Here is a 6,000-nt window from a genome sequence, read left to right as displayed (position 1 = left end):
ATTTTCCAGCACTGCCTTAACCCTCCTGGGCATGGAGTTCACCAGAGCTTCACAGGTTGCCACTGGAGTCCTCTTATTGGTTTCATGGTGGTATCGTCATGGGGATTATAGTTGTGTTTTCACAAAACAAGAGAACACAAAGCTCGAATACTGTATGCACACAGGAGAGTAATCACCTAGTTGTACTTGTTTGTGTTTGTTTGTTTAAAAAGGTCTCCCATCTGCCAAGTGAGTCTGAGAGGGACTATCGTGGGACCTCTACATTGTAACAGTAGTTTTAGTGGTTAGCTCTGCTAGCACATCCAAGGACATCCCTTAAAGGATTTAAACCCTCTTTATTACTACACATTAAACCCTTTGAATTTAAGAACTTAAGAAAAAGGTGCTAAATAGACACAGCTATTTAGCCTGAGTTACAACAAGAAAAAGTTACAAGAAGCTGAAGGTTGGATGCAAGCAGTGTGATGGCGGACGGAAGAAAAATGGCGGACGGAAGACAGGGTGGTGCGGCAGGTGCCGCTTCTCATTCGAATGCTGTAATTTTATCTAAACCATCAGGTGTACGCCGATCCCAGCTAAGTAACTCATGCAAAGAGTTAAAGCGCAATTATGTGTTTTATCTCCAGTACTCTGCCATGATTGTCAGTTATGTAGCTGCTCTACTGATAATCTCAGTGCGTCCTTGCTGGGATGACACAATCAGTCTACTACCGGAGAATATCAACACCAAACATATTGGTTCACCGTTCCACGGGAGCGGACAGTACACAGCATACCATAATGTTCTGAATAATGGCCAAGTCTACCTCGCTCCTTATTCTACTGAACCGCTTAGGCGTAACAAACACAAGTCCAACATTTATCGGAAACTGTTAAACTACCTGTTCGCTACCCTCCTGCTCTCCGGGGATGTACAACTCAATCCTGGGCCCAATATCACCGAGCCAGTGATACGCACCGGAGTGGAGAGCGGTGGATGGCCTCGTCCACTGGTCGTCGCCGCTGTGGAGGTGGGTGAGTGCTATGGTCCTATGGTTTCTCTCGACTCACCCGGCTCCAGGATAGATTTTGACTCTTCAAACATACCAGAGTCGCTATATGCGATCCCTGACTCTGCTTCTGGTACGCAAGCTATTTTAATTAATTCCCCGCATCCAGTGCAGGCGGGAGGGATTGTTAATTGCGATACCGAACTGCCCCTAATCAAAACGAAACAAAACGGCCTAAACCCAGCCGTCAGAAAACACTTCAAATTTAACTTTTTTCAATGTGTCAATCACTCTCGAGTCATCTGGGACCCACGAGCTAAGCCCAAGGGACTACTAGGGGGGCACTTGAACATTCGTAGTGTCATTCCAAAAAGTGATCAAATTCAACATCTACTCAGACTCCAACCTTGACTTTCTCTGCCTCTCAGAGACATGGCTCCATAAACACTCTCCATGTGCTGCTTTGGTTGTGCCTGGCTACAATGTTTTCAGGAGAGACAGGATTGAGGGAAGAGGAGGGGGTGTGATGATTTACATTAAAGAACATATCCGATGTAAACAAATTGAGTGGTCATGTGATAATGAACTAGAATGTATCGGCCTGAACGTTACACTGTCTCCCCAAATGTCTTTTACCCTCATTGGAATGTATAGGCCACCTTCCACCAAAAGTGTTTTTTGATCAGTTTAATACCATGCATAGGGAATGTGATTTTGGGAAAGAGGTCATCTTAATGGGAGATTTTAACATTAATTATGAAGACAAGTGTTGTAGGAAAACCCTCAAACGGATCACTAATACCTTTGACCTTACACAGCTAGTTAAAGGGCCAACCAGGGTGACTTGTTGCTCTAAAACACAGATTGATTTGGTGTTCAGTAATAAACCAGAGAGAGTGACTAAATCATTCAATATGGTTACTGGGCTGTCTGATCATAATCTGACACTTACAGCCAGAAAGCTGTCTAAGAGCAGGTTTAACCTCTCTACTGTTAGAAAGCCGGATCAACTCAGAATACCTAAGTGTGAATTAAATAATTTTGAAAAAGCAATTAAGGGAATAAACTGGAATGATCTCTTGTCCTATACAGACGTGGAAGCTGATAGTCAGGTTTTTCTATCCACAATCCAGACTACAATAAATGGCTTCCTAAAGAAAATCAAATCCAAACCTGGCCAAAAGAGCACTCTTCCTTGGCTAAATGGAGAAATCTGGAAATTGATGAAAGAACGAGATTATGCTCTAAAAATAGCCCTAAAATCTAAATTAGAGCATGACAGACGTAGGTTTACCATGTTGAGAAATAAGGTGATGAAAGAAATCAGACAGGCCAAGGCAAACTTTTTTATTAACATAATTGGTGAAGCAAAGGGAAATTCTAAATTGATATGGGAGAATCTAAAAAAGTTAACAGGGAAAGACCATAGTAACACTGCAAAAAGACTAGAAATCATGGTGAATAACAATCTAACACAGGATGCAGTCGAAATAGCAATAGCCTTCAATTCCTACTTTATTGACTCTGTCAGGGTACTGACACAGAACCCCTCCACTTGTTTCTTGGGCTCAGTGCTAGTGAATGACACTCAACCTGTCTTCATCATAAGGGAGGTTTCTGAGTCAAAGGTGAACAAGGTGATTAGCTCACTAAAGAGCTCTAAAGCCAAAGATGTGTTTGGGATGGACTCTACCTTTCTTAAAAACTACAAAGAGTCACTCATTGGCCCCATTACTAAGGTCACCAACACATCTATTGGTCTCGGTGTGTTTCCAAGGGTATGGAAGTCGGCCATAATAATGGCCATCTTTAAATCAGGTGACCCTGCTGACTTGAGTAACTACAGGCCCATTAGTATACTACCTGTGGTGTCAAAGGTTGTTGAAAAGTGTGTAGCAGAACAACTGATTTCCCACCTCAACAACAGCCCCTTCACATTACACTCCATCCAATTTGGCTTCAGAGCGAAACACTCCACAGAAACGGCCAACTGCTTTTTTCTGGAAAATGTGAAGTCCAAGATGGACAAAGGGGGTGCTGTTGGGGCTGTGTTTCTGGACCTAAGGAAGGCTTTTGATACTGCTAACCATGAGATTCTCATCACATAATTGTCCAAGTTCAACTTTTCCCCTGATGCCTTGAGATGGATGAAATCATACCTTGAAGGCAGAACTCAGTGTGTCAGAGTGAGCAATGAGCTGTCGCCCACTCGTAGCTATGATGTGGGCGTGCCCCAAGGGTCAATACTGGGGCCCCTCCTGTTCAGCCTGTACATTAATGATCTGCCTTCTGTCTGTACTGGGTCTGAAGTTCAAATGTATGCAGATGATACAGTGATATATGTGCATGCAAAGAGCAAACAACAAGCTGCACAAGAACTCACTACTGTAATGGTCCAGGTTACAAAGTGGCTCAGTGACTCGTGTTTGCATCTCAATGTGAAAAAAACTGTTTGCATGTTCTTCACAAAGAGGGCAACAGATGCTACTGAGCCAGATGTCTATGTGTCAGGGGAGAAGCTCCAGGTGGTATCCGATTTTAAGTACCTTGGCATCATACTTGATTCCAACCTCTCTTTTAAAAAGCATGTGAAAAAGGTAATTCAAATAACCAAATTCAACCTAGCTAATTTCGATTTATACGAAATTGTTTGACTACAGAGGTAGCAAAACTGTACTTCAAATCTATGATACTCCCCCACTTAACATACTGCTTGACTAGTTGGGCCCAAGCTTGCTGTACAAAATTAAAACCTATTCAGTCTGTCTACAAACAGGCTCTCAAAGTGCTTGATAGGAAGCCCAATAGCCATCATCATTGTCACATCCTTAGAAAGCATGAGCTCTTGAGTTGGGAAAATCTTGTGCAATACACCGACGCATGTCTTGTATTCAAGATCCTCAATGGCCTGGCTCCCCCTCCACTCAATATTTTTGTTAAACAGAAAACCCAGACATATGGCAGCAGATCCACAAGGTCTGCCATGAGAGGTGACTGTATAGTTCCCCTAAGGAAAAGCACCTTTAGTATATCTGCATTCTCTGTGAGAGCTTCCCATGTCTGGAATACACTGCCATCAGACACACATAACTGCACCACATATCACACTTTCACAAAATGCTTGAAGACATGGCTAAAGGTCAATCAGATTTGTGAACATGGTCCCTAGCTGTGTGTTGCCGCTCTCCATGTTGTCCGTTGTCTGTAGCTTGTGAGGTGTGGAAATACTTTGTTGCTTTTATGAATCTTGTCTTGCTGCTTTTTGTTTTATGTTGCTCTGTCTGTATGCTACGTCTTGCTTGTCCTATGTTGCTATGTCTTGCTTGTCCTATGTTGCTATGTCTTGCTTGTTCTATGTTGCTATTGTCTATATTGTAATTGTTTTTAATAACCTGCCCAGGGACTGCGGTTGAAAATTAGCCGGCTGGCTAAAACCGGCACTTTTACTGAAACGTTGATTAATGTGCACTGTCCCTGTAAAAATAAAAATAAACTCAAACTCAAACTCAAACGTCACCTGGAGACACTCTGGGAACAATGTCTGTGAGAAGCCCTCGACAGAGGAGACCAAGGACATAGCAGTCTTTGTACTGAGTAAGACATAACACCCTGTATGAACCTTATATTTTATTTGTATTTTTTTAAAGGAGTGGGGCAGTTCCACTCATGTATTTGTACATTTTGTTATTGGATGGCACAGAGATAGAGAGGAGTCAGTGTTCTGAAATAGCAGTATCTATTAGATGTGATCCAGAGGCAGCGGCTTAGACTGCTAGACCATCCTAGGCCATCATAGACCATACTAGACCATACTAGGCCATCCTAGACCATCCTAGACCATACTAGACCATACTAGACCATACTAGGCCATCCTAGACCATCCTAGACCATCCTAGGCCATACTAGGCCACCATAGGCCACCATAGGCCACCATAGGCCACCATAGGCCACCATGGGCCATCCTAGGCCATCCTAGGCCATCCATCTCTTCTATTATAGGAGGACTATGGAGGAAGAAACTGTGACATTTCAAAGTTAATACAAATCAGTGCTGGTTTCAGAATTAACTTCCCTTCTTCAAAGTCTAACATGTGGTGGACATGTACCTGATCTCTGTCCTCCCCCTCAGACCCGGACGAATGGTTTGTTCCCCTGGGGCCAGGAGTAATGATGAAGGAGGGAGAGGAAGGTACCATTCCCTGCGTGGTGTTTGACCCCGGCGTTAACGTGACCCTGTATGAGCTGGGCAGCCGGGCCCATGTGGAAGGAACATATCATCTCAGTAAAGGGATCACCGACATCCTGAAAGACAGCTCCTACATCTGCCGAGGTGCCATGAACGGAGAGGAGAAGGCGTCCCAGGTGTATTATGTCTACAGCATTGTGGGTAAGGCTCTGTGTCAACACAACCCACAAAGTGAAACTTCAACCAAAAGGAAGAGTGTCTCAACAGATGTCTTAAAATGGTCTTTAAAAAGCTAGCTGTAAAATGCTTTTGAAGAACAGCCCGCATGAACGGTGGGCCATCCCAACGTAGTATGATGTATAGTATGATGTCCTCTGTCTTTGCATTTTATTCTTAACAGTCCAGAAGTCCATGAACACCTTTATGACTCTCTTAAAGATGGTGCTGAAACAAGGCAAGGCCTTGATGGTTAATTGTACTGTAGAAAAGCAGATATAGTTTACCTCACATGGGAGTTTCCTCGTAAAGAGATGAGTGAACTAATGGGTGAAGGATTATATGCAGAGGCGCAACTTTCACTGTGGACCCCCCCACAAACAAACAAATTTTAAACCAAAGTTGTGCCCCTGATCATATGTGACACATATTACTAAGCATAATCAACTCCTTTTTTTGGACAATTATGCTGTTGTTAAAAGCTGTTGTTACTTCTGTTATATTGTGTTTCCATCTGAAGATAATTGAGGCATTGACAGACTTTCTACCAGGGAACCGGGAGCTCAGAATCCGCTCCTTCTTGAACATCTCCAGAGCTACTTTGGAGGA

At 43.2% G+C, this 6,000-nt stretch overlaps 1 pseudogene; it reads left to right on the top strand.

Moving 5' to 3' along the window:
- The first annotated feature begins 2,788 nt into the window (after window positions 1-2,788).
- LOC116358253 (platelet-derived growth factor receptor beta-like) lies at window positions 2,789-5,927 on the top strand (annotated as a pseudogene).
- Window positions 5,928-6,000: the final 73 nt, after the last annotated feature.

Source organism: Oncorhynchus kisutch, linkage group LG29, assembly GCF_002021735.2.
Source record: "Oncorhynchus kisutch isolate 150728-3 linkage group LG29, Okis_V2, whole genome shotgun sequence".
Lineage (NCBI taxonomy): Eukaryota > Metazoa > Chordata > Actinopteri > Salmoniformes > Salmonidae > Oncorhynchus > Oncorhynchus kisutch.
This window is presented reverse-complemented; position numbering and strand designations above follow the sequence as displayed.